Raw genomic sequence first — 10470 nt, 5'->3', positions numbered from 1 at the left:
AAACTTCAACTGTAATAACTTATTACAGTTAAGTATACATATGTCATTTTCTTATCACTGGTGAGTAGATTAGAGACAGGCTTTTATACAGGGATTGCGTGCTCCCATGTATTCTGACAAACTACTGATTTATTTAACTTATTTATCATGTTATGTTCAAATCAAACTAAGGGCCTGATTTAGAGTTTGGTGGACAGAGTTTATTCCGTCAGGATGGCCCCATCCCAAGGGACCTACACAAGCCAAATTTACAGTTGTCCGCTGGTCTGGAAAACAACTCTCTATATGACAGGGACGGACGTCATGGCAGTTCCTGTCAATTTAGGAAAAGATTGATAGATGGTATCAATAGTCATGATGGCAGGCTGTCAGACTTTACAATTTTTTTGTGTTTTTTTAAAACAAACTCCCAAAGCCAGAGGTCGTTTTTGGAAAACAAAAAACTCATGGCCCACACTCTGTGGAAGTTTTCTCCCAGGGTGCCTGAAGCATTCTTCCAGGGTGTGAGGGTAATTATTGTTTTTTCCTAACCCTTACTGCCTGAAAGGAAACAAGCATTGGCAAAGACAATAGGTCTGGCCTATGCAAGAGCTGTTGCCTTTGGCAATGTGCTTTAGCCATGTTGTACACCAGTGTGGCTGCTGTTCAGCATAGCTAAAAGTTGGTGGCATGGAGTGCGGTGGGTTGAGGTAGATTGGAGTGGAATAGAATGGAGTGGATAGAGTGGAGTGGGATAGAATAGAGAGAGGTGGATTGGGTAGATCAGAGTGGGGTAAATTGGCATGGTAGATTGGGTTGGAGTGGGGTAGACGGGAGTGTAGTAGTCTGGGTTAGATTGGAGTGAGGTAGATTAGAATAAGGTAGGGAGTGGGATATATTCAATTAGATTTGAGTGGTGCTGGTTAGATTGGGGTAGGGTGGATTTCAGGTAAATTTTTGTGGAGTGGGTAGATTGGAATGGAGTGTTATGTGGTTCCTACTATACTGATAGAACTGCATGTTTAAATCGGCAAAACACAGAGGGCGGGATACTGAGTCCATCCACATCACTAGTAACTGTTGGCCTAACGTCTGGTTAGCTCACAGTGCCTCACCCAAACCCAAACCAAACGGGGTGAAGGTGATTATGGCACCCTGACCATTACCCTCTAACTCCCCAGGAAAGCTATGAAAACAGATCTTACTTCTTTCGTATTATTACTCATGCATGCAAAGGCGAGACACAAAAGATGCAAGATTAGTTTATTTATTTATTGTTCATGATTTATTGAAATAATCACAATCTGGCATACAAGAAGTGAGCTGCGATAATTAGACAAAGCAAATTAATCAGCATTACAAACAAGGAAAAAAAGATAAACAATCCAACCATCTTGTATGTAGTTCTAGATGTTCGTTAGAGTTAGTCGGTAATGTAGATGGCAATCCTCTCAGAAGGCTGGTAGATCAGCGCCAGCCAAGCTACATGTCGCACAGCATGTGTCCCAGGATAGTCATGGCCGGAATGCTCTCTGCCCCGTCTGGGTGTGTGCACCGTTTATATAATAAACCATACTGTGTTGGAAGTACATTTCCGATGCGATGCTGTGTCTAGTTGTTAGAAGCTGTCTCCTGAACAGGCAATAGAACTAGCATATTGTGTTCCATGCTCTTTAGCCATGGACAGAAAGTACTGAATACATGTTGTGCAAAGGCTAACTTAAAAAGCAGCTTATTCTTCGTCATCCTGGAAAAAAGCAAGCTGATAAAAATATGTAAAAATTGTGAGTAAAAGCAGCCTTACTAAAATGAATAAAATATGAACAGGTGGGAACAGGGAAGCTAAAACTGGGACGACAAACTGGGGTTCTAAAGCTCCTCAGGACAGGGGTAGGTGAGGTGGTTTATAGTAGGGTATATTGGAATGGAGTGGAGTAAATTGGAGTATGTTAGACTGGAGTGGAGTAGGGTAGATTGGAGTGAAGTGGAGTAGAGGGGAGTGGAATCTGGCAGATTGGAGTGGGATAGATAGGAGTGGGGTAGTTTAGAGTAGGGTAGATTGGGGTATATTGGAGTGGAGACGGGTAGATTGGGGTAGATTGGAGTGGAGTAGATTGGAGTGGAGTTGGACAGAGTGATGTGGGGTAGATTGGGATGGGTTAGGTAGATTGGAATGGGGTAGAGTGGGGTAGATATGAGTGGGGTACATTGGAGTGGAATGGGGTAGATTAGAGGGGAGAGCAGTAGAGAAGGGTGGAGTGGGGTAGAGTGAACAGGGGTAGATTAGAGTGGGATAGATTGGGTGGATTATAGTGGGGTAGATTGGAGTGAAGTGGGATAGATTGGAGTAGAATCGGGTAGACTGGAGTGGGATAGATAAGAGCGGGGTAGTGTGGAGCAGGGTAGATTTGGGTACATTGGAGTGGAGTGGGGTATATTGGAGTGGAGTTGGATAGTGGTGTGGGGAAAGAGATTGGGATGAGGTGAGTGGATTGGATTGGCGGAGTGGGGTAGATTGGGTTAAAGTGGGGTATATTGGAGTGGAGTGGAGTAGATTGGAGTGGAGTGGGGTAAGTGGTGTGGATTAGAGTGAAGTGGCATGTTGTGTTGTGGAGTGAGCGGTGTATATTGGAGTAGTGTGCAATACAGTTGCTTGTCATAGAGCGTCTTAAAGTGGAGGGGTGTATAGTGGAGTAGCATTGGTTGGAATGGGCATAATGTGGAGTGGAGTGGCTTAGAGTGGAGCATGGATGGGTTGGTTGCACACTGCCAATACAGACAACACATTTTAAATTGAAATAAGCATTATATTGCCTCTGAAATATGGTTTAACTGCACACAAGCAATAATGTGTGCAAATGTCATCACCTAGTGTATTGATGTGTTTTGATCATATTCAAATGGATTTTTCCATCACACTGTAGAATTACAAAAAATGTGCTTCGTTTTCTACTAATTCTGATATATTCTGAAACATCAGAACAGTTCACTTTTTTGTTGCATGCTTGGGGGAAAAAACATCCTACACCTTTTCCTCTCACGTAGGTACTTAGCAGGATTGGCCCATAAATTATTTCACTTTGAAGTAAGAGAAAGAAAAGTAAACACCAAGCTACCTCCAAAGACACAGCCTGACATGTGACCTCTTTTTTTGAATGCCCGGCAAATGTGACAAGATAAGAACAGGATTTAGAGGCCTGTTTGCAGAAAGTGAGTTTGTGGAAGAATACAGTAAACAAGATTTGGGCCAACAGGAGGGACAAACTCAAGCTGGACAGCCTTATACAAATAAAGCCAGCAAATATAAACACATAAAATGTGAGTTACAAACCACAAAGCTAATCATAAGCAACATGTGCAATGTATTTCGAGGGAAGCTTTCAGATTGTCAGTCCCAAAGGTGTCGTTAGTAAATCAGGCAGCTGCACTAAATGGGAGGGATGGTGTAAAGTACTTCCTCTGATGGCCCTTACTCCCTCAGCACGTTGGAGGGAGTATTCGATCGACAGCTCTAATGGGGGCTCTGTCGACAAAATGCTTACAGTCCACCTGAAACAAAATTAGGCGGACAGACTGAGGGTTTGGCAGACCGGGTACTCAGTGTGTTTGCGACATAGTAGCCTGTCCACAATACCCTAAGTTCACAAAGTGTTATGAGGAAACAATACCATTTTTCTTTGCTGTAGAAGGGTGAACAGAGGAGATGTTCTATGGACTTTAGCTCTTGGGTGTACAGAAATAAAACATGTGATTGAGTGAGGTATACTCAGAAATATAATACTTAATTCCAGCATCCGACCTTGATGTAGCACTGAAAAGTTCAAGATTACACTGTGGAAATACACTCATCTGTAGGCTCTGTAAATCAAGACTTGCACCAGTGAAAATAGTTATACATATAGGGCCAGATGTATCAAGCGATTTTGCATTCGCAAACGGTGCGAATCGCAAAATTCGGCCGTTTGCGAATGCAAAAATGCCTTTCAGAATGTATGAAAGGCATTCGCAGTGCAATTTTAAAGAATCGCTAAAATAGCGATTCCTTAAAATTGCAACCCCATTTAGAGAATCGCAAATTGCGATTCTCTAAATAGGAAATCGCAAATAAGGAATCCTTATTTGCCATTTCTTAAGCACATGTATCAAGCATTTCCTAAATGCAAATTGGGCATTTAGGAAATGCAATTACCACCAACAAAAGTTTGGTGGTAACCATGTGCAAATTTTAAAAATGCATTTAAAATGAATTTTTAAAATTGTCATATAGCGCACACATGCCCCTAAGGCATGTGTGTGCTTCACATGTCCGCAAAAATATTTTTGGGGTGCAGCAGAGGGGCCCTTAGGCCCCCAGCACGCTGGGATTTGCATTTCCTAAATTGCGAATTCCTAACTGGAATTCGCAATTTAGGAAGTGCAAAACCAAATGCAGCAGGCCCATAGGTGCAAATGGAGTTGGATTCTCTATTTGCGATTCGGTAATAGCATTTGCGAATTTTAAGAAATCGCTATTACCGAATCGCAAAAATCATACATACCATTTTGCATTTCTTAAATAGCGATTTCTTAAAATTCGCTATTTAAGAAATGCAATTTGTTTTTTTGATACATCTGGCCCATAGTGACAGGACTGATCTTCATAGCTGTTTGTTTCACCCACATACCCACAATCCTCACCTCTCGGCCCTGACAGACAGAAAGCAACTAGAATACTTATTGCACACTCTCTGCAAAGTTCATATAGGCACTGGGATGCTGTGGTATCCTTCTTTCAGTGCTCATCAGCACTTAGAAACCTATCTAAGAATTAGGGAATTCTGCATATAATTAGAATTCAGCTTGTAGTGTTCTCTGTAGAGAATGTGATGATTTGGATAGGAGAAGGGTTAATGAAAGAATGATCAGACAGAAGGAGGCTGAGGTATACAGTGTATTCTGTATAAATATATATATATATATATATATATATATATATATATATTACCTACTTGCGGTCGCTAGTAGGTAGTTATAGTTAAAGACCTAGGGCCTAATTTAAGAAAAGTGGCGCTGCATCCACTGCTTCGCCACTTTTCTTGCACCCCTTAGCACCACCCTAACGCCACCATGTGTGTGCCATATTTAATATATGGCGCACCATGGCGGTAGTTAGGAAACTAGCATCAAAATGTTTGCCGCTAGTTGGGATCTTTGCAGGATTAATGTAAAAAATGTTGACGCTAATCCTGCAAAGCACATTGAGGCACATTATAAATAATGATGTGCCTCCTTTTAATGCCTCTTCTGTGTAGGCATTAAAAATGACACAAACAATGGTGCAAAGAACTCTTTTAGATTTCTTTGCGCTATTTTTTCAGCCCGCCCCCCCCTAACAGGAAACGCCCCTCCTTGCATGCAATATGCCTGGCGCAGGCATAATATCTGGCACTGCGATTCTGGCCTTGTTGGGCCACATTAGTGTAAAATAAATAACCCTAATGTGAAAGAGGCGCTTGGCCCTCTTAAGTCTGTGCCCGAGTTTCCGTAGGAAAACATTTTTTTACTTTGCAATATCTTTCGCATCGTTTGATGAATCTTCTTGAAATTTTCCATAAAAAAGTGTTCTCTAGGGTCTTGTGGTACATGGAAAGTTATGGTGTAATCCATCAGCAGGAGCCGAGAAAAAGTGGGGGTCAGGAGAGGTTTAAAAAAAAAAATGAGTTTCCCATGTTCATTCCCATAGAGATTTTAGACATGACTGCAGCCCAAACCGCTAGACAGAATTACAGAAAATTTGGCAGAAAGGTAGCTCTTGGTCCAGAAAGTGCCCCCTTTTGTTGTTTGGTGTAAATCCATTCAGTAGTTTTTGACAAATTATAGGAAATCCAAATTTGTATATCTAGGGTCGCGAATACTCACGATCTCATGCAGAGATCTGATTGACTGCCACCACTTCAACTAGGAAGGCGTTGGCAGCCAATTTGGGGTTTGGCTTTAGCCAGGTCTAAAAATAAAACGCAACAATAAAGAAAAGGGGGCAGAGTATGAACAGCCTAACCCCCTACCCTTGGTCCTGGGGTCCCCCTGGGACACGGACAGAGGGAAACAAGCAATTTTTTAAATTAACGGTGAAATTCACAAATATTTGCAAATTTCGCTGTGAATTCGAAAAAAACAAGCGCAGTCTCTTCAAGAAGCCCCCGGGTGGGGCACATCCAGGTGGGCTTGCCCAGTTTATTTTAAAAAATGGAGGGGAGTGCACAGGCTCACGTTCAAGGGCTTTTTTGCACCCGGGGGAGCACCCCCTCCCCGGGGATACATATAAAATAAATATATGTGGGGGCCACATGGACCCACACTGAACCCCGGGAACCACCACCTCCCCAGGGATTTTTATACAAAGGGGGGGGGGTGCACGGACTGCCTCCTGGGGCTGTATGAAGCCTCAGGAACCACCACCTCCCTAGGGCAATTAGAAAATTATGGCGGGGGCACATGCACCCCCAAGCCTTGGGGACCACCACCTACCCCAGGCCTTTTAAATTGTTTAGAGAAGGTAGGGGGCCTGTATGGCCCCCTTTTGGGCCATAAACGGCCGCAAGGACAACCACCTCCCAAGGCCGGCCCGTATAGAACAAAGGAGGGGGTCCGTTTATGGCCCTGGTGAGAGCCAACCCCAAAGGCCGGCTCCTGCTATCTCCCGAGGTGCCCAAAGGTCCCGAGATAGCTGTTTGCTTTTGCTTGGCAGGAGCTATGACAGCTCCCACCTAGCAAAAGCAAAGACTCCGCTTCCAGCAAGCAGGAGCTGTCTCAATGTCCTGCTTGCTGGAAGCTGAGTTTTCATCTCTTTCCCTGCCTGCAGACATGTGGGCAGGGAAAGAGAGGAAAGTATTGCTCCTGCATGCAGGGAGCTGCATTTCCTGCTATAACGCATGCCCTACGGTAGCAATAGGTCGTGCCTTCTCCATTCACTGCTAACTACCCCATATATTACATCACTCATAACATCGTCTATGACATCAATGAAATTATCACTGCAACATTTGCATATAAAATTATTGATGAGAAAACTGTGAATGGCGGGGTGCGAGTTATAGTTACCTTAGGCCAAAGGTTATAGTTACTTGAAATAACTATAACTGGTGAATTTCTCTGGTTTTATGAGAGTAAATTCAGAACCTAACTATAACACCCCTGTAACCTTTGTTTTTTTAAGTGAATTTCTACGTTTTTTTAAATTCTATTTCCTAACTATAACGTCCCTGTAACCTTTCAGTGAATTGTTTTTTTTTTTACATAAAGCAATTTTCATTTCTATATGTTAATCCAACCAGCCCCGCCCACAGCCTTTGACCGTGCGTGGCAGGGATTGACCTCAGGGGCTATCCTGTAGCCAGTCCCTGTGGCCAACCTCCCTAACCACCCAACCCCATGTTGTGTCCGGCCTTTGGCCATGCGCAGCAGCAGTTGGCTGCAGGGCCTGTTTCTCTGGGTGTGAGAATAGGTGTGACAGGGTATCTCTGGGTGTGAGAGTGGCATTGAGAGTGTCTGTCTGGGTGTGAAAAGGGGTGTGAGAGGGTCTATGTGGGTGTGAGAGTGGATGTGATAGTGTCTGTGCTCCAATAGATAAAGCAGTGCACCCAGTGTACAAAGGGACGGGGGAAGCCTGAAGGCCCACACGGTCCCAACTGGCTCCCCACCTCCTGTGGGAGTTGGCATTGCCTTGCACTAAGGGAGCTGCTAAAGTTGCAGCTCCCTGTCTACAAAAGCAATTGTTTCCTCTGTTTCCCTGCCCGCATCACTGTGGACAGAGAGGAAACCTCAGCTTCCAGCTAGCAAGAGTAGTTTGACAGCTCTCATTTGCTAGGAGGGGAGTGTTTGCTCTGACTTGGTGGGAGCTGTCAAAGCTCCCACCGCTTCAGAGCAAACAGCTATGTCCTTGGAGTGAGCACCATGGGACATATCAGGAGCTGGCACTGGGGGATGGCAGTCCCCAGGGCCATCTGAGGCTCTACAAGAGGGGATGCATGGCCCCCCTCCAATGTTGAATTTGCCCCTGGGAGGTGGTGGTCCCCGGGGCCAGGTTTCTGCAACGGGCCCCCTTCATTCTTTTATTGCAGTGCTTGGGAGGTGACGGCCCCCAGCCATGCAGGTCCCCCGCACACACTTGTTATTTAGCGCTGGGGAGGGTGTAGTCCCCAGGGCTTTCAGGGAGGCTGTATGAGCCTCCACCATATATAATAAAAATTTTGCTCCAGGGAGGTGGTGGTCCCCAGGGCATGGGGGGGCCACGGAACCCTCCTGCATATTTTTGTTTAATCGGCCAAGGGAGATAGTGATCCTCAAGACTAATATAAGCTCAAGGAGGGGGGGCCCCATGTGCCCCCATCCTTTCTCAATACCCCCAGTACCTGGCCCACCCAGTGGTCAAAGAAAAGGGTGGGAGAGCGCCCTTTTTAAAAAAGAAAATCTTGGATTTTTCTGAGGTGTTTTAACAAAAATGCTTTTTAGCCCTGGCGGGGTCCATTAGGGACCCCTAGAACAAAGCTAGGGGCTGGTCCCTTTCCTTTTTTTTCTGGGTCTCAGCTGAAGCTAAGTACCAAGATGGCTGCCAACACTTCCTTGTTGAAGTGTTGCCAGCCAATTTATATATCAGCAAGGGGACATTTGGATCAGCGGAGGATCCGCGCCGCTAAGTATCTATATATTTTTACCTTTAATAGATCCAAAACTACTGAAGGGATTTACACCAAATCAGAAAAAGCACTCTTTCTGGACCAAGAGCTAGCATTCTGCAAAATATGGTTTAATTCCGTCCAGCAGTTCAGGTAGTAGTTGTGTTCAAAAATGTGAAAAATCCCATTGGCATATAATACGAAAAACGTGTTTTGGGACACCCACCTTTTTCTCGGCTCCCACTTGACGGATCACCCCAAAACGTTCACTAGAGCAGTTGAACCAACAAAAATGTAGGTTTTGAAAATTTTGCGAAGATTCATCAAGCGGCACCAAAGTTATCGCAAACCATAAAAAGCTCTGTCTATGGAAAAAATGGTCCGAACTATAACTATCTACTGGCAACCACCAGTAGATATATTAGGTAGTTATAGTTAGGACCTAATTTCCATAGAAAAAGCATTTTTTGTTTCGCTAATAACTTTGGCACAGTTTGATGAATCTTCATGAAATTTTCAAAACTTATACTTTGCTAAATTCAGGTTCTTTCTTGAAAGTTTTGGGGTTATCTGTCAAGCAGGGCCGAGAAAAAGGGGGGTCCCAAAGAGTGTTTTCCCCATTCATTTTTCCATAGGACCTTTAGACACGCCTACAGCCTGAACCATTGAACGGAATTACACCAAATTTGATACCAAGCTAGATTCTATTACATGGATCACACAGTTTGTGATTTGGTGTGAATCTGTTCAGTAGTTTCAGAGAAGTGTAAGGGAAAAATATATAGCTATATAGGGGAGCGGATCCTCCGCGGATCCAACTGTCCCTGTGCTGATATCTGATTGGCTGCCAACACTTCAACAAAGAAGTGTTGGCAGCCATCTTGGAGTCGGCTTCAGCCGAGTCCCAGAAAAAAAAGAAAATAAACAGAAAAGGTGTCAGGATAGAGTCACCCTGACCCCTTGAGGGACCCCATAAGGGCTAAAAAGCATTTTTTTTTTAACTTCGGAAGAATCCACAGATAGATCCTCTGATTTTTTCAAGATTTTTTTATTTAAAAATACACAGTCTTCTGCGCTTTAAAAAAATGTGCCACCTGGTGGGCTAGGTCCCAGGGGGCATCATAGAGGAGGGGGCCACACAGGCCCCCCCTCCTTGGGCTTTAATAAGTCCAGGTGACGACCACCTCCTAGGGGCGAATATGCAAATATGAGCGGGGGCTGCGGCCACCCCACTTCCCGGGGACCACCATGTCCTCAGGGCAAAAATGCTTTTAAATAAGTGTGGGATGCCCGTTGGCCTCCCCGCTGCCCCACGGCCCACCACCCCCAGGCCTTTACACTGAGCATTGGGGGTTCAAGTCCAGCTGGACTCTTTTTTTTTTAATTTATTTTTTTTAAACAAAATATTATTTAAAAAAAAAGAAGAACAAATAGATTTTTGATTTTAAATTTTACACAAATATCTCATTCAAGTATATCAGACATAAAACCCTAAAAACATTCTATCTCTCTCTCTTCCTCACTTTCTTTCTCTCTTTCAGTCTCTATTTCAATCAATTTCTCCCACTCACACACCCACTCAGACACTTACGCACCCACTCACAGATCCACGGAGACACTTCTGCACCCACTCACAGACCCACTCAGACACTCACGCACCCACTCACAGACCCACTCAGACCCTCATGCACTCACTCACAGCCCATCAGACCCTCACGCACCCACCCACAGACACACTCAGAACAGTTTTGCACCTACTTACACACCCACTCACTGTCACAGACCCACTCACAGACCCATTGACACCCTCATGCACCCACTCACAGACCCGCACACA

The sequence above is a fragment of the Pleurodeles waltl genome, chromosome 3_1 (genome assembly GCF_031143425.1).
Source record: "Pleurodeles waltl isolate 20211129_DDA chromosome 3_1, aPleWal1.hap1.20221129, whole genome shotgun sequence".
In the NCBI taxonomy this organism is placed as follows: domain Eukaryota; kingdom Metazoa; phylum Chordata; class Amphibia; order Caudata; family Salamandridae; genus Pleurodeles; species Pleurodeles waltl.
This window is presented reverse-complemented; position numbering follows the sequence as displayed.